The sequence below is a fragment of the Vicugna pacos genome, chromosome 19, assembly GCF_048564905.1.
Source record: "Vicugna pacos chromosome 19, VicPac4, whole genome shotgun sequence".
NCBI lineage: Eukaryota > Metazoa > Chordata > Mammalia > Artiodactyla > Camelidae > Vicugna > Vicugna pacos.
Genome location: NC_133005.1, coordinates 42094250 through 42117741, shown reverse-complemented (window position 1 = coordinate 42117741; position 23492 = coordinate 42094250).

Sequence of the window (23492 nt, the reverse complement as noted above, 5' to 3'; positions counted from 1 at the left end):
AAATTCTTGTCAGTGCCTCTGCTGGCTGTGACATGAGCAATGACAGTCGTCCCCACAAGAGGGCAGTGGTTTCTTTCATGGGGACAGACTCCTCCAGACCTCGGAGACAGTTAAAAAACGCAAGTTGGCAATCTGATCACTTCTGAACCACACAGAAAGATGAATAAAAAACTGTTTATCTTTCATAGTAACAGGAGGATTTCTAGCACTTAAGGCTGCTAAGTGTGAAAGGGGCCTTTCCAAGAACCTGGGAGAGAAGACACTGTGGGCTCGGGGTCAGAGGACTTGGAGAGCGAGCTGTCTTCGACACACTTTGGCTTAAAATAGTTCTGAGATCCAGCAAGAGCTCCTTCTGGCATGCACACCTCTTGCATAATTTAACATCTCTGTTTTGGGACAAGGGTGTTTAAATTACAGTTGTTTGACAACAGTTTTACTATATAAAGGATGCTTTTTAAACAAACCTGAGGCTTGACGCATGTCTCTGTTGTTTGAGATCAGTCACTGAAGGGGATGGATTCAGCAAGGGCGGGGGGGGGGGGTCCTGTCCTGATGGAACTTAAGCCGTTTATGTTATAAAGTTCGACAACCTTTTGAAAATGGCCAGAATTTCTTATTTTCTAGGTGTTATTTCCAGTATAAACGTTATGTTTTTGGCTAACCATTGATAATCTTACTGAATCGCCCCTTGAATGTCTCCTTTATGACCATCAGTCACTGATGGCAGTGCTATTTATACCTAAACGCGTTCAGTCCAAAGCCTTAGGACCTTTGGCTTAACTCCCCAATTGTTTCTACATCTCCCCATCCTCACATTGTGGTTTGTTTATTTTTAATGGAGCGTATCAGATTAAACACAGATTTTAAGTGGCAGCCTCGTTTATGGTGATACTTACACAGCTTTTGCACCATCTCCAAGATGTGGCTGTGAGTGTCAGCCTTGCTTCTGTAAATCATCGTCTTGTACAGAATGCACAGTTCAGGATGTCAGAAGACATAGATGCTTGTTTTTCGGAGTAGCTGCAGATAAGCACTATGTGGCTTGCTCACGTGCTTGTGGAGACAAAAAGAAAAATGCGGTAAAGGGAAAAAAAAAAACTCTTAAACTGAGCCACAGAGGCCGGGACCAGCCACGAGGGACCATATAGGAAGCTGGCAAATAGCTCTCCCCGTGAAGTACTCCTCACAGAAGCAGCAGGAGGAGCCGGCACGGCTCGTGGTGTCATTTCCTGTTGGTGGTGTTTGTAGACAAGTCTAAAGGTCGCCGATTAAAAGACTCCTGATAATTATTCTAATTATGTCCCGAGACCTGAACTGTCAGCATCAGAAAAGTGCTAACAGGAAGCGGCACGCCAGACAACACGTCACCTTAAATCGATCAGCATCGGCCGCTGAATTGATCGGAACAGCAGTGTCTGACCTTTTCCCAGGTAACCCTTTCACTTACCGGCCATTTGTAAACTTTAAACACAGATTTGTTTGTGGAGAGAAGCCCATCTCATATTTCAAAGCATCGGAACCACTTCACCCCTGAAAACGAGAAGACTGTGCTTGCGGCACTGGGACCATCGGCGGCCACTGACACAGCGCTGTTCCGAGGGATTCCAGGATTTTTCTATGAGATAAAAATGTTCTGTCAGTTAAATAATTTGTCTTCAGCAGAAAATAAAAGTTTCACTACAGAGGCACGCCCAGGTATGCTACTGGAACAGAGAGATTTCAATGCAGCTGCCCCAGGCATTCAAAAATCATTGTTAAATGGAATAAAGGAACAAATATGCTTTTTCTGTCCTGATCGTTAGCAAGCCTGCAGTCCTGATGCCAACTCCTTAAATTAAAAAAGCTAATATTTGAAGGTAAGAGTCTTTCGGAGGAGATGGAGGAAGTTGAGTTTTATTAACGGATGTGCCCAACTTAGCAGTGAGGTCCCTAGAATATTCTTCGCTGGGATGAGCTCTGGAGAACACAGTGTCACCCGGCGTGGGCATGACGGTCCCCCCTAGAAGTGACCACAGTTGCTGACTTCACTCTTCCTCGACTTTGTGCGCCTGGATTTTAGAGCACAGTCCTAAAGCTGCTGGTACTCACTAGCATGTGCAGGAACCCGCGTTATGGCCGATTCCTGAATTCCCTCGGAAGCCCCACAGCGAAACGGAAGTGATGTTTTAAGCACCTGAGAGAGCAGGACTGTTCACGAGCTACAGGGTGCAGCCTGGCGCCTGTGTGGAGGTGGGAAAATGGGGTGGGATGTCTTCAGGGATGGACAGAGTGGCTGGAGCTGCTGGAAGGCAGTGAGGACAGCGGAGGGCCCAGCCTGGACCGGAGCCAGAGCGTGGCACTGCCATGTGCGTCTGCAGGTGGCACCCCAGTTCTCTGAGGTGCTTCTGCTCCAGTGGCAGCCTGTGCAGAGTGCCTGGGTCCTGCTTGGAGCAATACCACCCTTCACTTGAGTGTGTACTTGTCGCTGCACTGGTCACCCGGTTGCCCACTGGCCTCGGCCAGCGTGGCTCCTCTCTCCCGCCCCCACCACACAACACAGCTGACCATCATCTCATCCTGTCTTGGGGGCGCAGGCGGAATCCCAGCTCCTTCAAGGCCTTTGGCTGAGGTGGTTCAGAAATCTCTCTGGGCGTTGGGATTGTCAGGGGCTTGTGAAAATCATACACTCCTGGACCAGACACCCCGGCCCACGGAATTAGCATCTCCACGTGGCACCAGAGAATCTGCTTTTTCCATGGGTGGTGTTGTTGCAAAGTCAGCTCGGGGTCACCTGCCCTCCAGGCTGGGTTTCTTCCCCGTTTTCTCCAATGTTAGAAAAATTGAAGATGCTCTCAGTGGGCAGGACCTAAGCATTTCATTCTGGGTGGTTCAACCCCAAAGAGCAACTCTGCATCTCTCTGGGGTTTTGTCCCAGAGGGAATGGAAGAAGACAGAGCCTCTGGAAGCAACATGTGACCTGTGTTCTGGAATTTGCTGGGCCTCCTCCATGGTTTGGCACTGAGAGCCCACACTCTGGTGAACTGGGACAGTTCTTTGGCGGTGGCAGAACGTAACCCACGGGAAGGGGAGGGAGACAGAGGGAAGATTCCGGATCTGCCGACTGTACAGGAGTTCTGACCCTGGATGATGGTAAATGTGTCACGTAGAGCACGAACCATTTGGAAATACAATTGTCTGACTTTGCAAACTGGTTTTGTCCTGTTTCAGGAGATTAGTCCACTTTGAATAACACAGACCCATTTCAGAATAAAAACATCTGGATCTTCTTTAAAATTGTTTTTACCATTTACTGCAACGGGTAGGATAACGTCAGCATGGATGGATGGGGACAGACGGACGGACGGACGGACAGACGGATGGATGGATGTGAACAGATAGATACTTGCTCACTTTTCTAAAATTTTGTTTTTAAAAAATTTCATGAAGAATCAGAAATCAGCCATGGGAATGTGGGGCCTTCAAATGTTGGCCAAATGGAAATGCAGGCACTAATCACAACTTTTCATCCAAGTGAAACGGGGTTTAGAATTCTTCTTGGTGCTAATTTCCAACAATACATCTTTTTCTTACATATTTTTAATTCGGTATTAAAAGGACTACCTTACATACAGTAAAATTCCCCCTTTTAAGCGTACAATTCTATGAGTTTTGATACATGAATGGTCATGTAACTACCACCCCAGGTCCCTCTGGGCTCCTTTGTATCCAGTTGCTACCCTGCTCCTGTCCCCAAATAACCATTGGTTTGTGTCCCTATAGTCGTAATTTCCAGAATGTCATATAGATGGAATCGTATGTTTCCAATCAAATACGCTATATATTTGAATCTGGCGTCTTTTATTCAAAGTAAGGACTTTGAGATCTAGCCCTGCTGTTTCCTGGATCATTTGTTCACTTCTTTTTATTGTGGAGTAATATTCCATAATTATATGGCTTTTCCACAATTTTCCTATCCGTTCACCGGGTCAAGGACATTCAAGTTGTTCCCGCGTTGGGCAGATTATGCGTAAAGCTGCTTATAAACATTGTGTACAATATTATTTCCATTTCACTTGAGGTGAGATCTCTGGGTCATAAGATAGAGGTTTGTTGAACTTGGTAAGAAACTGCTGAACCAGTTCCCCAAGTGGATGCACCTGTATTCCCACCAGCCAGACGTGAGCATGCGCGTCGCCCACGTCCTCGCCACCCTTTGGTATTGTCAGGGTTTGGTTTGTTTTGTTTTCAGCTGTGCTAGTAGATCTGTAGTGATATCTCATCGTGGTTTTAGTCTGCATTTCACTAAACACTAGCCAGTTTGAAAATCTTTCCGTGGGCTTACTTACCATCTGCACATGTTCTTTGATGAACTATCTGGTCAAGTCTTCTAATCATTTTTTTAAAATTGGATTGTTTGAGAGTTATTTATAGATTCTGGACCCAAGTTCTTTACCAGACATATGTTTTGCAAGTACTTTCTCTCAGTCTGTCTTCTCTTTTCAGTCTCTTAATAGCATTTTTCAAAGAGCAGATTTTTTAAAAATTTTGATGCTGTCTAATTTATCCTTTTTTTCTTGATGAATCATTCTCTTGGTGTCTTGCCTAAGACATCTTTGCATAACCCAAGGTCACGAAGGTTTTTTCCCTAGGTTTACTTCTGGAAGTTTTGTAATTTTACGTTTCGCACGTAAGTCAGTGACCCATTTTGAGGCAAGTTTTGTTTGTGATATGAGGTGTGGATCAAGGCTTCTTTTTTCACATATGGATGGCCAATTGCTCCAGCACCATTTGTTGAAAAAACTATCCTTTGTCCATCGAATTCCCTTTGCAGCTGTGTTGAAAGTAAATTGGCCACACGTGTGGGGATCTATTTCTGGATTCTGTTCTGTCCCACTGATGCAGCCTTTCATCAGTACCACGCTGCCTTGATTACTGTAGCTTTATAGTAAGCACCGAAATTAGAAAACGCGAGTCCCCCAGCATTGTTCTTCTTTCCTGAAATTGTTCTGATTCTCCGAGATCCTCTGCCTCTCCGTCTCACTTGATGAATTCCCTTGCCGATTTGTATGAAAGGTGTACACATTTGTACATCTGGTTGCACAAAAATACATTTTGCAGGGGATGAATTTACAGATCTGCTGTAAAACGTCAGTCGGGTCACGTCGCTGACAGCGCCATCCAGAGCTTTTACATTCTGACCGATTTCCGTCTATTTGTTCTTTCAATCACTCAGAGCTGAGTGTTGAGGACTTCACTATGGTTGCAATTTCTCTATTTTATCCTCTCGGTTTTTGCTTCGTATATTTTGAGAAGACTTATCGGCCTTAACTTGGGACCTTGTGTTATTAAATGCCGTTCCCATCATTTGCTAAAATCATCTTGCAAAGCTGCAAGCTGCTAAGAAATGAGTGCACACAGCCCGAGGCTGCTGAGGAGGGAACATCTCCTCCGTGGCTGGCTGCAGAGCCTTGGCCCCGGCTGCCAGCAGGGCCTTTCAGGCCACCAGGGGTGGGTGTCAGAGATCATGGTACAAGAGGAGCTGGTTCCAAGGTGGGGCTCAGGGTCTGGAGTGAAATGAAAGCTGTGCTCAGGACCTACCCCACCACTAGGCGACAGGCAAAACCCTTGACATCTTGGACCCCGATTTCCTCTAGTCAGTCAGCACCTGTAAACTGAATGCCCTTGCTAGATGCTGGGGAAGCCAAGAGAGATCAAGCATGGTTCTTGCCCTGAGGATGCTTGCAGTCTCTCCTTCCTGTTGCTTGGGGTTCCTGGAGAGCAGGCGGGCCCTGCACGTGCCATCAGGCCTCCTTTCAGCATCGTGCTGGTAACTGTTTAACAACAGTTTTGGGTGGGGGAAACTTATTTGCAGCATTTGCCAGTTTCCACGGTGTGAACACTGCCAACCGTGCCGGGTTTCAAGCTACCAGCGTGACTCACTGCAGAGCAGGGAGACTCGGGCACACTCGAGCTCTTCCACTCTACGGAGAGGATCAAGATAAATTTCCCCACAGGCATGGATAAAGGTGCAGTGAAGTGTAGTGAAGTGATTAGTGGTGAGTGCTGAGTATTGAGTACCTTTGTTTTTAATTTAACTCATTTAATTATAAGTTTATATAACTTAATTTTAATATTGACCATGTTTGTTTGACAATCAATACTCAAAATTCCTGATAATTCAGCCATCAGCTTGTGTGGGTTCCTAGGGGGAATGCCTCCTTTGCTTGCAGAGACCCAGTCAGGACTCAGACGAGCCTCAGACAACGAGAATGAGTTGGTTTGTGTGACAGAGTTCCACAGTTCCACAAAGTTCCACAGTAGCTCTTCAGCAGAGGGTCTTGGATTCTCCGATTCTGACAATGCCTGCAGTAACCTCCCTGTTAGCTGTGAGACCCAGCCCTGAAGAATCAGGGCCGTGCGATGCTCTGATTGGCCAGCCCTGACCGCGCATTTCTAGTACTTGGAGTGGAGTCAGTGCCCAGGGAACCAGAGGAGGAAGTGATGGATGGTAATGCTCTGATTGGCCAGCTTTGGCCACGCCCCTCCACTGGAGCTGGGGTTCAAATCAGCACCCAGTGGACCAGAGTGAGGAGCAATTGTGACCCTGGGACATCTGAGAGGCATTAGGGAAGGGGGAGCAGATGTCTAGTTGTCAGAAACAGTGAGGGTTCACCAGACAAAGGCTCAAAAGCCCTTGTCTAACTGTAAAATCCCAAATGAGCGTTCGGTTTGAATCTTGGGATATACTTTTCAACATTGGGATATACTTAAACTTTTGGGGGCTCAAGGTTTTCAAATTTCAGAAGTAATATGTACTTGTTTTACAGTAAATACAAAGCTTTTGCTTGAGGACAGGGTTACTCATATCTCCACCTCTGACCCCACCCCCTAACCTAAGCTACCCCTGTCCCCATCATTGGCCGCCTGTGCCCCCTCCCCTCCTGGCTATGCAGTCCAGACACACCTGCACATGGGGGCTTGTTTTGTTTTTGCCTAAGTCGACCCAGGCCACACACGTGACTCTGCAACTTGCTTTTTCTCACTATGAGATAAATCTCAGGCTTACCAGTCAGGAGATAGAGCCCGGCAAACGTTAGGGTGGGTTCTAGCTGGACTGGCGACCAGGGGCCTTTTCATTCATTGCTCCTATTGAGGGCGTGGAAGTACAAAGACCTCTTGAGATTTCTAAATTTGGTCAGAGTGTATGAAGCTGTGCAGGGTGCCTGTGCTAAAAATAGCAGCCCGGGTGTGGGGTGGAGGCCTCATATTCAGAACAGACAAGATGGGGAAGCCCGGGGTGGCAATGCATTTGGGGTCTTTGGCAAAGCACCTTCGGGCTTCTCCAAAAAGCCTCAGCCTCTCTACACCAGTGCCCGCCTCCCAGGCCACCGTGTGCCTGTCTCCGAGTGACCAGCGTGGGGACTGTAGAAGCTGCCCACAGTCAAGTCACCTCCTCCCTGTTGGTCCTGTTACCCCATCCTTCTGTACTACCTCAGGATTTGGAGTATATCTGGGTACCACTGCTCAGATACTTACTTATTTTCAGCTCACTTTTTAAAAATCAAATACATTTATTTTTAAATAAAACTTCACAACACTTCGGTAAATAGAAAACCAGTATGGCTTAAATGGTTATATAGAGAAGTGGGAAACACACATCATGATGATAAGTAATACTGTTGCTGTTGTTAACATCATCGCGAACTTGCTCTGTGCCAGGCACTGTTCTCACCTAAAATAGGAACTCACTGAATCCTTACGACAGCCCCCAAGGGAGGTGTGGTGTTGCCCCCTTTCTACTGTCACCCCATCTTGTAGATGAAGAAAGAGGCTCAGAGCACAGCACCTTCAGATGGACGTGCCACTACCAAAGCCAAAGACAGGGCCCGCCTTCTTCATGCTGGCGCCTGTGGCCTGGGAGACTCAGCTGAGCTGGACCTTGAATTTGCTTCCTGCGTCTGCTTCATTCATTCACTCATTTACCTATTCAGCAAGTGTTCCCTGAGCACCTGCTGTGTGCCGCACGAGGGATTCTGTCTCTGCCCTCCACGTGCTGTCTGGTGGTGGAGAGGGTGCTTACAGTGGGTGCTTCAGAGCCGCAGTGCTGGAGAGGGGAAGGGCATTCATCCATCTCGGCCTGGGAGGGGAGTGGTTATGCTGGACCAAGTTTCTCAACTTTTCAGGAAGAATAGGAGCGAGGGGAAATGAGGGAAGAGGAGAGGGGAACATGGCGATTCAGGTGCATTAAGAAGATGAATCCAAGTAAGTTTCATATCTTCGTTGGAGGCCCCTCTTGTGAACAGACTACAAGAAGAATTTGACCTCAGTTTCTTCATCTGTAAAATGGGAATAATGGACCCCGCCTCATAGAGGAATGTCTGTGAGGATGAATGCATCACACCGTTTGTCAGGCAGCATCCTGGCAGTTCCTGCCACAGAGTAAATGCTCAGACTGTCACCAACGGTAATGGTGAGAAGTATTGCTGTTTCTGGTGAGTAATAGTGTTTCCATTTGCCACAGCAATGTTGAAAAGTTTATTTTTTTAATACATGTGATTTTTTAAAATGAGTTTTAAAATGGCATGCTTGCAGCGCATTTCAGTTAATATCCATATTACCATGTTTGTCTTCATTTGCTTGCGTCTTGGAATTCCGCAAGCACAAAAAAATTAACCTATAACTTCCACCTGTCCCTTTTGTCCTTCTGAGGTTTTATTTAGAAAGAAGTGGAAATCCAAGGCCATTCTTTTCAAACTAACAGCAATTCATTTACTTGATGGGGGATTTAAATTCCTTACCAAATGGCACTAGCAAGCTAATAAGGAACAATATTTCTAAGCAGCACAGCTCACAGCATGGGGCTTCCTGAATCTGACTTCGACGACGAAACATCTATCTTTCAGGACTAAAGTTTAAACTCCTCAAAGCCATGTGGTTTTGCAAGGACATCTATCGGAGTCGCCAACTGGAAGCTGTGTTCTTCCCCCTCTCTCCCACCTCCAAGCGTGCTCAGCAGGTGTCTGTGAGGATGAGGGTGTTTTGGGAGAGATTAAACATTGGGAAGTATTGTTTAATCAGATGACAGAAGAGAGAACATAGGCTCTGAATAAGCCCAGCCTGGCTCGGATTCCAGATCCCACCTCCCATTTGTAAGGGATGCAGAACGATTAGTGCGTCTGAGCTTCACTTCCTCACCGGAGAAATAGTTTACTCAACCTCTCTGTGCCTCGGTTTCCCTCTCTGTAGGGACAGGCCACCTCTTGGACTCCCGAGGTGGTAAAATGAGATAATTCAGGAAAATGTGCTTGGCACAGAGCTGATACTTAGTGCCGAGCGAATATTTTTCTTTTTAAAATTTTTTTGGTGTTGTGGGGGGCAGTAATTAGGTTTATTTTTTTAATGGAGGTAGCAGGGTATGGCAAACTTAAGTAGACAATTTCACCTCTCTGAATCTGTTTCTCTAAATTTCTAAAAAGATCAATAATGTCTAACCCCTACAGATTCTGCTTATAAACATGAAGCCAAGACCCCAAACTGGCCGCCTACAGGCTCCATCCAACCAGCGGACACAACTGCTTCCCCCACCCACCTCCCACCCACCTTTGTTCACCTGAATCAGTTGCTGGTGTTTGTAAACTAGCTCATTCCGTTTCTCTTGACTCATCAGAGGCTCACGCCCATCAGCTTGCTCCCTAGGACGTTGACCATCAACTGCACCGAGTTGTGGCTGCCCCTTTAGGATGGGCCATGGGTCCCTGGGTCACCACAGACCCCACCATCCTCTACTGCCTCTCACTCAGTCTGCTTCCTTCAATTACATGACCTGCCTGACCTCTGGAGCGACCTCAGTTTGTGGCACTTGCTGAATAAATGAGAGTTAATATTATCCCATTCACAGAATCCTTTAACACAGGGCAAGTTTGGCCGTGCAGTAAAGTTCCCTAGGGAACTTTTAAAAAGCCCTAGTGTCACAGCTGCAACTAGACCAGAGCCTCTGCGGTGGGGTACAGCTCAGGACGGCTGAAGCTCTCCAGGGATCCCAGCCGGCGGCCACGGCCAATAACCAGGGCATTTTCAGATGCCCGCTGAGAGTCAGAGCCCAGGCGACCTCAAAATCTCGGCGACTCAGAGAGAGAAAGAGACTGAGATCTGAAGTCTAGGGTGTGGAGCAGACCTCCCCCACAGCCGTCCCCCCACCTCCCACAAACAGGAAGAGAGGGCGGACATGAAGGTCCTGAAACCATCGATGAAATGTGCAGTGTGACAACGAGACTTGGCTGCCCGCATGTCTGCTCTCTCCTGGGACAGACCCCTGAAAGGCTGCAGGGACCGTTCCAGAAGCTTCCAGCACTCAGGCAATCCTTCACAGTGACTGGAGCGGGCTTCTCTGACCAGGGCGTGATAAACTAGCTCCCTTTTCTTCTAGTCTTACGCCGCCTGGCGCCCCCTCCTGGCTGCTTTCTGAGTGACCACAGTCCTCACTGCTCCCGTTCCAGAGAAGGGAAACCTCTGAGTCGCAGCTTCGCTTCTGGGAGAACATCCCGGGATCTGAACATCCCGGTGACTCAGATGCCGGATCAGAGGGTGTTCTCATTACTAGTGATGAGAAAGAAGCAAACATTACTTAAATGTACTGATTGCATCCACAAATGTGTATAGAGCATCTACTGTGTGCAGGACACTACTCTCAGTGCTGGGGACAAAATAGACTGAGACCCTCACCCTTGGCAAAGCTTACAGCCCAGGAAGTAAAGAAATAAGTTAAACACCTGGTGGGCAGATGGTGGTCCAAGCTATGGAGAAAAATACAGCAAGGGTGGGGGTTGGGAGTGCTAGAGGTGGAAGGAGGGATTCAATATGCTTTTACTAAAGGCAATCCAAGAGTTTGACATTTGAACAAAGAGAGAGTGAGCCATGTGAGAGGGAGATGCCAGGCGGGGGGGAACAGCACACGCAAAGGCCCTGGGGTGGGAGGAGCAATGCCCTTGATGCCCTCATCACGACAACACCCTGAGGTTGGTGACACAATCACCTTGACCTTACAAAGAGGCTCCAGAAGGCTGACTAGCCAGACCAAGATCAGCTGATGAGATTCTAAGCTGGCATTAAAACGTGGGCTCTCTAGGTTTCATTTTTGTCTCTGCTGAAGGATACATTGGCCCCTCCTGCAAGTTAATAAGCATCATCACTATAGCCACCCTGGAAACGGGTCCCACAGCCTGTTGGGGGCGGGGCGGCTCACAGAGGTCCAGCCGCTTGCTGGGCAGCCAAGGAGGCCAGAGGGCTTCCACTCTGGTGGCACCCCACGTTCTCTAGAGTAAATCCTGGCATTTCTCCACCTGGAGGCGTCCTTTGGAAAGGACAGCCCAGGCTGTGAGGTCCCCTTTATTATTCCATCAGAAGGGATGGGAAGGGTGGGCCTCCCAACGGTGAGATGACCCTCCGCTTTCATTGCGAGGAGGCGAGCATAGAGCCATCTGTCCTCACACTCAGCCTGGCCTACAAGGCTGCTTGACCTTGAAGCCAGGCCTGCCCCAGTAGCGCTACTTTGCTCCCAAGAACCTCACCTGAGGAAGGAAGGAGAGAGAGCAGGGGAAGGAAGGAAAGAAAAGGAGAGGAAGGTGGTGGGGGCAGGACTGCACCGAGATTGCAGGAGAGCAATGCAACATCGAAACAACCTGCACGGTGAGCGGTAGGGATGCTGGGCTGAGGGTACCACCTGCGGACGGGCTCACTTAACTCTGCCCCCCGCTCAGCCTACCCAGGGTCCACACAACCACCTGTGAGGTAGGCTGCCACGCCCACTTCTCAGGTGGGGAAGCTGAGGCTCACCGCTGGAAGAAAGAAGACGGAGAACCCAGGATGTGGATACCAAAGCTGAAACCCCCTTGGAAAACAGCTGCTGCCTATGCGTGCGCCCCAGGACAGTGACAGCCACCGACCAGGCAGCCACGTTGCCAAGACCGATATTTGTCCTGGTGCTCTGAAGCCACTCAGCAGCGGCAGGTTGAACTCTGGTGGCACAGGAAGGAATATTCAAAATGAAAGGCAGCTAAGCTGGTGGGGGCGGGGAGGGGTTAGAGCACCCCCTCCTTTATTAATATGTCCTTAAATGTGCTTTTAACATTTTTTTAACGAAGAGAAAGAGAGACTTTGAGACTAAGTTAACTTGAAGAGAGAGGTGTTTAAACAGAAGGGAGAACTTTTCAGCTGAGATATGACAGGATTTTGAAGCGGTCCTCACACCTCCGCCTTGAGCCTCCGGGCAGCCGGGGTTCTCGCGGGGGGCCAATGAGACATTCCGCTGAACGACCTGCCCTGCAATGGCCAGGGGACCAAGTCCTCCCAGGGCCACAATTCAAATGCTTTCTGGGCGAGGCAGGCACCCAAAAGGGTGAGGAGGGAGAGGCAGGAACTACATCTTCATGTGAACATTGCCCATGATTCTTACATATTGGGCGCTAATTTACAATTTTTAGAAACATTCCCATCTGCTGGAAAATGCCGTCTGCAGCTGGGTTTGCCTGTGGGCCTCCAGCTCCCCTCTCAGCTGCTCTGGGTTCCCTCTTGGTTCTCCTCAGAACAGTATGTCTCTCCCAGTCTTTCCAGGACCCAAAATAGCTAGAAGCAGGCGAGTTCTGCAGGACTCTGACAGCACAAGGCCGAGGCGCCGCGGGGTCACCCAGCATTGCGGTTGGAGCCCTTTATCAGCCTTTATCATCCAGCTCTGAGCTGCTGGACCCAGGGCGACTGGAGGCAGTTGAGAAGCCCAGGAGTGTTCCCACTGGCTACATCTAGGGGGATCTAGGCCGCTGGTGGTGGCTGTAAATAGGACATCCTGTGCAGGTGGGAGCCAAGCCAGCAGCCTGCAGGGGGAAAGCAAGTTCCTGTTCCACAAACCGCTCCATCCCTTCCTCTCCCACAGCCTCAGGGGCCAATTTTCCTAATGTTTGCATGCCAGTTGCCCAGGTCCTCAGTCAAAGTGCATGCAAATCCAAGTTCTGTGCCTGGAATTTAACTCTTGACAGACACTATCTCCTGGAGAACCCTGAACTGAGTTACCCGGGGAGACAGGGATGATGGTGGGATATTCCAGATCGCAGAGGACAGATGAGGCACCGGTCACGGGGATGCATCTCCATGTGAGAAAGAGCCCCGACCGTGAGAACGTACTGAGCACTCCCGTGCACAGGTCATTCAAAGGCAGGAAAAGTCAACGTATAGAGCTGAAAATAAGGACCCCGGGTGACCCCAGGGGCGGGGGGGAATAGGGACCAAGGGGCACGAGGGAGCTTCTGGGGTCAGGCTGTCTTTCTAGATCTGGGTCCTTGTTACCCGTGTGTATTCCCTTTGTGAAGATTCATGCATCCGGTCTGTTAAGATTTGTGCCCTTTTCTGTTTGTGTATTTTACACCTCAGTAAAAAGTTTACATAAAATAATGAAGGAGGGAAGGGGAGCGAGAAAGGGGGTGGTCCAGGAAGCAGGCTTGCAGGTAAAACACAGGACGCCCAGTTTAATTTGAATTTCTGATGAATAAGGAATCATTTTTTTTAGCAGAAGTATATCCTGAATATTGCCAGACCCACCAGGTGTGTTACTGGGAACCACAGACCCAGGGCTCCCTCTGGGCTGGGCTCCCTGTCTCCTTTCCTGGCCTCCAGGTGGTTTGCAAACAGCACACCTGCTCCCCAGATGCGCTGCATTGGGGTGCTGCCCTGGCTGTGAACCCCAGGGCTCCGGGACCCCCCCCCCAAACCAGGGCAGCCCAGCTCTGCACCAAGACCTCTAGGAGAGGATGCCTGGTTTGGGTGTTTATTCCCCAAACTTCCCCAAAGGTGGTCCCAGGAGGCATCCCCTTAAGTCACACGGGGTTGGCGCTTCTTAAGATGAACCATCTTGAGATGCTTTCCCTGTGCATCCGCAGCAGCAGGTTGCACAACCCCAGGGGCACCCACACGTGGTCTTCTGGAGGATGTCAGCTTTATCTCCTTGATCTGTGCTGTCAGGACCATCATTACCCACTTCTGTGGCTGAAGAGAATAAGGCTCAGAGAGGTAGTGTAGCTTGCACATTGGTCAACAGCAAGTATAGGTGGAGGGGAATCATGCCCAGCTGTCTCCTTGCAGAACAAATGCTTGCTACCCAGCCGGCCCCTCCCCTGAGGACTCACTTTTATCCAAATCCCCTCAAAAGATGCTAAATATTCTCCTGCACCCTCTGGTTTCTCTGCCAGTGAGAGCTGGAGGCTGTCCTTAAGCAAGTCCCTGGGACTTAGGGTTTCTTGAAATCGGAAGAAATCGCTTCCCCCAGAATGACACGCCCGGGCCCTCTGCCCTTCTATCCACCTGAACCTGCTGTTTCCAAAGAGCCTGTGGGGGAGGTGCCACCTCCAGGAAGTCAGGCTGCTGGGGGTTCAGTGTTGTGCCCAGGTCTGATTTCAGCAAGGAAATTGGCCAAGTCAGATTGCAGGATGTCAGAGAAGGTTCCTAAAAATCATGTAGCAACAGCAGTAGAGAGAAGCGGGCGTTACACCCTCCAGGGAGTGGCCCAGGGCCGACCCAGCGGAGAGGACGCCCATAAATGCAAGATGTCCATCCTCGGGCATCTCCAGCCTCAGGGCGTCTGCAGGCAGACTACACTGAGCTGGGGACGGGGGGCTGCAGTCAAAGACAAGATGGGTGATTAAGTATAGTCACTGCCACTTACAGCGTTTGCAGTCGTTTCCCGTGTCTGATGCAACAATGCACCATGAGCCGGGTGGCTTAAAACAACAGAAATCTGTTCTCTCACAGTTCTGGATGCCCGAGTCCAAAGTCAAGTTGTTGGCAAAGCCTCTCTCCCTGTGAAGGCTCTAGGGAAGCAGCCCTTCCTGGCCTCTTCCAGCTTCTGGTGGCCCCAGGGATCCTTCGTCTTCACGTGACTTCTGTCTGTCCTCTCCTCTTCTCTTCCCTTCTCAGGACACTTGTCATTGGACTTGGGGCCCCCCCAGTGCAGGATGACTTCAATTTGAGATCCTTAACTTAATCACATCTGCAAAGACCCTTTTCCCAATGAGGTCACATTCACAGGCTCCGGGTGGACATCACTTTTGGGGGGCCACCCTCAACCCGCTACCATACCGCTCCCGTGCCAGGTGCTGAGCGGGCCGGGGGCTTTGGGAGCTCAGTCTCATGTGCACGGGCTGCTCTGTCGGTGGAAGTGCGAGCTTCCCCAGAACAGGGAGCCTTTGGCTGTGAAGCTGCACCCATGTTGGCGAAGTCCCAGCCTGGGATTTTCTTCATCACCGAGGAAGAGGAAGAGGGAGGGAGGGAGCCTGCAAAAGGCACACCCACTACCCCTCTGAGATGTTTTATATAGGAAGCATCCGGCTCACTTTACAGATGGGGGAACCGAGGCCCCGATGCTGGGCCAGGCTCCCAGGGTCAGGCAGCCCATTAGTGGCAGGCAGAGGGTCAGAGTGGGGGCCTCTGAGCCCAGGTGAGGTCGGCAGACCCCAGGAGGATGTCTCAAAAGGACATCCTCAAACAGCTCCCTGAAATTTGGTTGAGAGGCTTCCAAGAGAAAACCTGCGCCTGAAGCCTTTTTCCTCCCAGGCCCGGGCTGAGCCTGCCCGGCGTCCCTCCCAGGCCCGGGCTGAGCCTGCCCAGCGTTCCATCAGAGCAGTTCCAGGCCTGCTTCCCAGAGCGGAGCCCAGGCGGGCGCTTCGCACGCAGCATCTGTCTGCAGCCCTGGAATAAGCTTATCTTGCAGAGATTAAATCCGCTCTCAGGGCTGAATTAAAGTTTCAAGAAAGATATTTCTTAATGCCTTGCTGGCCTTCCAGAGCCCTGTGGGAGACAAAGTCCTTTAAAATTCCTTCCCATGAACCCATTCCCTCCCCAAATCAAACAGCCACAGCGTCCAAGGCAGGGCGCACCGAGGCCACCCAGAGGAAAACACAAGTTTTATTCCATTGGGAAGCTGGCATCTTTACCACCAGTATTAAAATTCTGGCCCTGTTTCAGAATAACAGAGGAGTAAAGGCTATTATCATTCATTCATTCAATCATTCATCCATTCATTCATCCAGCAATTATTTACCCAGGGCCTACTTAACCCTGGGGCCCTCGGGAGATTACTTTGGTATGGGGGCGGCTATGGCTCTGAGAGATAGATGTACACACCTCCACACTCCGGGCTGATACATATGTTGTATATGTGTCATGTATATACGATCACATATATACACATTTCCCATAGGAAAGATGCGGTATTGTTAGTTTCCGGAATGGCTGAAAAGTACAAGCAATGCCACGTGGACATCAAGTAGCCCCTGGTAGGATGTGCAGGGCATTTCACCTCCAATGTCTTCTTTCCAAAAACCCCAGACTCTCACCATGAGGAAACCATCAGGCAGACCCAGACTGGAGGACATCTGTCAAAACACCTGAGCTGTACCCCGCAAAATTGCCAAGGTCATCAAAAGCAAGAAACAATGGAGAAGCTGTCACAGACCAGAGGGCTAAGGAAACTCGAGTGCTGAGTGCAGAGAGCAGCCTGGATGGGGTCCTGGAGCGCGAACACTGCGGACTCTAAATCACGTCCAGAACTGAGTGACTAATGACGTGACGGTGTTGGTGTATGACCTGGTCATGTAGAACGACAGCGTTACAAGAAATTCAAACTGCGGGAGGGACATAAGAGAACTCTCTGTACCCTATTTGCAACTTTTCTTCAAAGATCGAGGGCGCCTCTGGAAGTTCACAAGGAGCCCCAGAGAGTTTATACACACAGAAGTATACAGAGCACAAGACCCAGAGTTCCTCTCCAGCCCCTCCACCCCCAGCCCTCTCCCCAAAAGCTAGAATGTGTTGTGTGGTTTCTCCCCACCTTCGGGGGTTCTTTGAGAAGAATCTTCCAACACCTGGTGACAGACCCATCTTTGCACAGGAGTCCTAAATCAGGATGGCGGGAGGGGGCGGGGGTCTCTGGAAAGATCCACACTTTGTCATATTTCAAATAACATAAAACTCACATAGTCTGAGCTTCTGCGGGACACCAGGCCCTCGGCCTCCTCACACCAGCCCACCAAGCAGGAGGACCACGGGCGTGCAGGGCAGGGGATTAACTCCTCACCTCACACCCCAGGCAGCACCCGCAGAGGAGGCCGCAGACAGAGACCAGACCCCATTCTCAGGGTGTCCTGACTCAGGGCGATTACAGCTGGGCAGGACCCCCCCACCTAGCATGCCCCACGCATGTGAAGGTCCTCCCAGTGGACATGCTGACCAACCACAGAGCCCAGCCAGGAGACCACCCCTGATGCTGCTCCAGGTGGCTCAGCTGGCAGTGGTTCCATGGCCACTATCAGAATCTTCATCCCACAGCGGAGAACCCGGAGGGTCAGAGAGGAACTGCTTCTCTGGGGTCATACAGCTTGATCAATGGCAAAAGCAGTGTTGCACCCAGATTCGAATCACGTTCAGGTTCTTCTGTCTTTGAAAGGAGGCTTCAGGCCCACCAAGTGCGTCTCTCCGCTCTTACAGGTGAGTGGAGTCTGTCTGTCTTCCCACTGCAGCCCAGAGAGGACAGGAGTCTAGGCGGGGTGCCTGGGGTGAGGATGCGGCAATGGGGGCAGGAGGCAGCACTTGACTCAGTTCCTCTTAATCAGATAAAATTCGATTTTTGGAGGGAAGTGCTGGGCTCCCTCCTCCACTGCTGGTGGCGCACACAGCCCCACACTCAGAAGGGCCTGCATTAGGCTTAATACTCGGCTGTCTTGAAATTCTTAATAGTTTTTAAACAAAGGCCTGCATTTTCACTTTGCCCTGGGCCTCACATTCTATTGTCCGTCCTGCCTCACTGTCCCAGCTATTATGAACAGCCAGGGTCCCTCCCCAGGTGGAACATTCCAGGTGCCGGCTGGCCTGTCCACATTGGTTACCCTGATGTGCTCACTGACAGAGCCCAAAGCACCCCTAGAGGAGGCAGACCTGCAGCCTCTGCTGGGCCAGAGCCGGGGAACTTGGCTCCAGCTGGAGCCCCCGAGATGGGTCAGGCCTCGCCGGGTGCTCCAAGGAGACGGTCCCCCCAGAGATCCCGCCATCCTCCCTCCCACCACTGCGAGGAGTTTAACACACACACCCCTTCCCAGTCTTAGGAAGTCCCCTCTCCCCCAGGGATGGCTGTATCCCCTTTGCCACCTCCCAAATTCTTCCCTGCATCCACCCGCCTCAGGGAAGGCCCACTGGTTCTCTCTCTCTCTCTCTCTCTCTCTCTCTCTCTCTCACACACACACACACACACACACACACACACACACACACACACGGCTTTAGAATTTCCCATCAGCTGGCTTCCTGCCCCTGGGTGGTGTGGGGTGGGAGGTGCCCACACCGCCGTTTTTGTCTCACCAGATGCAGAGACAGCTATGGGTCTGGCCACCACTCTCTAACCCCGCTCCCACACCCCAGTGCGCTTACCCACATCTGGAAAAAGCACATCGAATTTTCTTACAGGACCCCCTACCCTACTTGACTCCCTGTCATTTGGGCAGGGGTAACATACTTCCAGAGTCCAAACATGGACATGTGACTCAGGCCTGGCCCATCAGCTTATTCCATCGTCCAGGCCTCAGCAACTGGCTCACAAAAGGGAACACAACCCAAATCAATCCCGTCTGAGTGAATTCTGTGAAACTGTTGAAAAGAAATAATCTGAGTTTCTGTTGGAAGGGGAGGTGAGCTGCCAGGGGCTGACTGGAATGGAAGACAGAGCCAGAGGTAGAGACAAATCAAATCCTGATGACAGCATTTGATCTCCTGGATCCAGCTGTGCCTGAACCCAACTGTTTGATTACATAAGAATTATTTTTCTTAAGTCAGTTGAGTCAGGTTTTGTGCCACTCATGACAGAAAGAGCCCTGAGCTGTCCCCCTCTGTTGTGAAGGACACGGCCACACAGGAGCAAAATCCACACTTGGCTCTCAAACATAGCACCCAGGACTTGGAGAAACTCCCAAAGCTGGCCAAAGGCTTTGGAAAGGAGCCTGTGCCTCTCACTGACTTTTCTTTCTAAGGCAGTTTGGCCAGGAGTCCTTCCAAAGAGTGCTCTTGTAGTCCCTTGCAGCACGGAAAGGAGGCAGAATCCTGCCCCCTGGTGCAGGCATCTAGCATGATTCCCTTCCCTTGAATGTGGGCAGGGCTGTGAATATGATGGAATATCACTCCGATGAGGAAGTCACTAATTAGTTGACTTGGAGTTTATCCAAAGGGAGATGACCTGGGGTGGGCCTGACCTAATCAGGTGAGCTCCTATAAGGGACTGGGCTTTTCTGAAATCAGAGCTTGAAAGCGTGAGAGACCTAAGGAGGGGGATCACATGGTAAGCGCATGGGTGTGGCCTTGAGAAGGTGACGGCAGTCCCCAGCCAACAGCCAGCAGGACAGTGTCTCAGTTCTGAGTTTCCCAACAACTTGAGGGAGCTTGGAGCTAGGTCTTCCCCTGCGTGAGCCTCCCGATGAGAATGCAGCCCAGCTAACACCATGGCTGCTGCTTTGTCTGATCCTACGCAGAAAGCTCAGCTAAAAGGTGTTAGCTCCTGACCTGTGGACAACCCGAGATATTAAACAGGTATTCTTTCAGCCACTAAGTTTGTAGTATTTGTTACACAGCATTGGAGACTAATATACCTCTCTTCCGCCTGGCTCACCCACTCTCTTCATTCACGTCTTTGCTCAAATGTCACCTCCCCAGAGGCCTTCCCTGACCACCCCATCACAGGTAGACCCCATCCCGTCAGCCTCCAGGCTCTTACCCACTTTAATGGTCTTTACAGCCCTTCTACCTGCCGTTGCCCACACACCACGTGCTTGCTGCTTTAATTACCAGTCTCCCTTTAGGACCTGGAACTCTGGTCAACAGCTGCTGCCCTGGGCCGAGAACCCGGCACAGGAGAAGGCCTCAATCAGCATCAGCTGAACAAATGAATGAGCAAGTGAATGAATGAATGAACAAGCAAGTGAACGAAGAGCCACCAGCTTTCATTGCTCAGGAGCCCTGCCGGGTCGCAGCTCCTGTGGGGAGCAGATAAGAATGCGGTTCCCAAAGTTCCGGCTCCTCTTGAGCAGCCGAACACCCCTCCACCCCGTGACCTCTGTGGCCGGGCCGAGAATCGCCTCCCAAGGCCCGAGCAAACACAGGGCCAGCAGGCCTGCCTCGCAGAGACCCAGCTGCCTCTCGGCTACGTCCCACTACTCGCTCTGCTAACTCACCGCTCCATGCCTTGGTCTTCTTATCTATAAAATGGGTACAAGCCCATTTTTACCTGGAGCCCAAGGCTTCTTGAGAATTAAATGAACTCAGAGGTATCCAGTTGAGAAAGGGCCCTAGCCGGTACCCAGTAAGCATTAGCAGGCATTATCATGGAAACAAATTTGCAGAGCTGCCGAGAAGGGTGGCCTTCCATCAGGTCCCTCCTCCTCCTCTGGGGCCCCGTGTGGGGTCTGGCCAAGCCAGGCAGAGGACGCAGCGGACCATTAGCACAGAAGCACCCCAGGGCCGTGGGTAGAGGGGCTGTGTTAGCAGGTGAGGGAGTCAGTTTACCATGAGATGCCTCGCCTTTGGGGGAGTTGCCAGGGAGAAACCATGGTCCTCCCCTTTCCTGTTCTGAGCAGACCCGGACTCTCCCCACCCCCACTGCCAACTTCACTGAGCAGGAAACAGAAATGCCTGGTCCCACAGCCAAGAGGCGACAGAAACACAAGCCCCTGGGGAGGATGAGGAGGTGAGTGCCTAGAAGAGAGGGTCGCCCGGCCCAGGGATGCTGAGTGGCTAGGCCCCCAGGCTGACTGGCTGTGGGAGACCCTGGAGAAAGGCAGACACCTGCTAGGCCCATCTCTGGGCTTGTGTCCCAGCAGGGACCACACTTTCCTATGCTGAGGGCACGGCCAAGAGGTCCCAACCTCACACTGGGTCCGAGAGTGGGCCAGGGGTACACTTCACAAATGGTGGGATGTGCAAGCCACAATGCTATCTCTCGCTGGCTTCCATCCCCGGGCTCCCCAGGCCACCTCCTCCTTCCTTCGTCCCCCTGAGTCCCAAGGCACCCGGCAGAGCAGAAGTGTCCTGGAAACATGGTGTCGACAGCGTGTTACCCCCACAGCCCGCAATGCCCTATCTCATCCCGGCTGCCAGGCCAAGCCGTCAATGCATTTCATCATCTACCCCCCAAAAGGGGGCCCCCCAGACATCAGAAGCTGTGCTCAGTGCCTTCCAAGGACATAATCCCCTACTAACACGCCAGCAAACTGACTGCGGCCAAGTGAAACTTAGGGTCTGGTAAACTTCAAGTGATACCCAAGCGAGGGATGCCCTCACAGGGTCCTTGAGGGCATCTGCTCTCCCTCTGTCCGGCCCCCAGAGCTCCCTGACCCTCTCTGCAGCCAGGTTGTAATCCAGGAGAAATAATCACCACTCTCGATGGAGCAGGGCTGATGGACAAGAGGGCACCGTGTCCACGGATGGCCAGATGTGGACAGCTCAGGAATCAGCCAGAGGCCACGAGGGCAGCTGCCCCATGCAGGATGGATAACTGGCCATTCAAGGAACCTGAGAGCCGACCCGCAACCACACAGAAGGAGGAAATGGGGGCCTGTGTCACCAGCAGCTGCTGGCCTCCATTACGCAAAGTTGGCTGAGTGGGCTCCCCTCCCTCTGTGTTTCCTAACTCTCTCTCTGACCCTGCCAGAGGGAGACTCGCACCTCAGCCCGACCTCGGACTCATCCGGGGAGCCTTGGACATGCAGATGCCTGGGCCCACTCCATAGATTCTAAAAGAATTGGTCTGGGACATGGCCTGGGCTTCAGGGTTTTAAAAGCTCTTTGGATGACTCCAAAGGCAGCCAAGGTTGAGAACGCAGGCTCCAGATTCAGAAGCAGAGCCATGGCCCATGGGCCTGAAGGCTGGACCCCACCAACTGCAAGGATCACAGCATCTTAGGTGTGAGCTGAGCCCTAGGGTTGTGCAGTCCATGGCCTGTGCAACTGGACGTAGCAGCCCTGATGGAGGCAGTGGAGAAACTGGGGATCCAACTCTCTTTGTTGATAAATAACAACATGGCGGTGCAGGTTCAAACCCTAGTCCTGCTGTTTGTTCAAGGAGTTTGTACTTAGCACCTCCAACTCTCAGTCATGGAACGAATGCTCTTGGAAGGGAGACAGAAAACAAAGACTGTCACAAATGAATACATAATTGTCATTATGACAAATCTGATAAATGGGTGTGATTGCAAAGACCAGTTAGGTAACTGTGGGAGGCAGAACAATGGACCCCCCAAGATGTCCACACCCCAGCGCCCAGAGCCTGGGTACACATTAGGTTGTACGGCAAAGGGAAATTAAGGCTGCAGATGGAACTGAGGTCACTAAACAGCCGACCTTTCCTCTGTTTCACATATCACATTAGATTTTTTTTTCTTAATTTTAAACACTAGATTCAGTCGGTGTATGTGACAATTTCATACACAGAGACTGGAAGGTCTTAAAGCTGGGAGTCCCTGAGGCAGGAAACAGGATGAAGAAATACATGGGACATTATGAATGAAAACATCTAGGCAACTTAGAATGACCCGCTTTTAAGGGAGCAAGTCAAAGGTTTTTTAAAAATTTCTACTCATGGCGGGGGAGGGTCTAGCTCGGTGGTAGAGCGCAGGCCCAGCCTACACGAGGTCCTGGGGTCAACTCCCAGCGCCTCCGTTAAATAAACAAACAAATAAACCATTAGGTAATTACACCTCCCCACTGAAAACAAACATTTCTACGTACTTTATTTTACATTTCAGTTTATACCGAGAAAATCTTTTTTATTTGTAATTTTTTTATGAAAGACTTGATTGTCTGTTGAGGCCTAATTGATGGACATTGTATTAGTTTGAGCACAGTGAGAAGTGCTCAGCACGGTAACTGACGTCCATCCCTAGACACAGGTATGATTTATTTTTCCTTCTTTCCTTCCTGGCGAGTACTTCAAGTTAATCTACTCTTAGCGATTTTTAAAATAAGCAATAGGGGGCGCACAGACAGGAAGGGATGTGCTCAGGGCCACATGGAGACCTGGTGGCTGACCCTTCTCCTCCCAGAGTCCAAGTGGGGACAGAGCACGGCTGCAGCCTCAGATTGCCCCCAAGCCTCCACTCTGATCGGCACCATCCGGAGCGCTTGCAAAGTCCGCTTAGAGTGTTGGCAGAATGAACCCACTGCTTCCACACATCCGTATCAGCAGCCTTGATAAAAACCAGCCATACGGTTCTAAAATAGCCTCCTCGGGCTGCCAGAGATGCCAGGTCTGGGGAGGAGAATCCAACCCCAAGGTGGGGGCACCATCTTCAGAGACGAATAACGCCTGCCATGTGTCTGGGCCCAAAGGCTCACCTCGAAAGGTGGGTGGGCCTGAGCCCCCCAGAGAGGCACGGGTGGAGGGGGAGACAAGCGAGGGTCCAGAAAGACCCCAAAGTGGGGCATCATCTTCCCCCTTC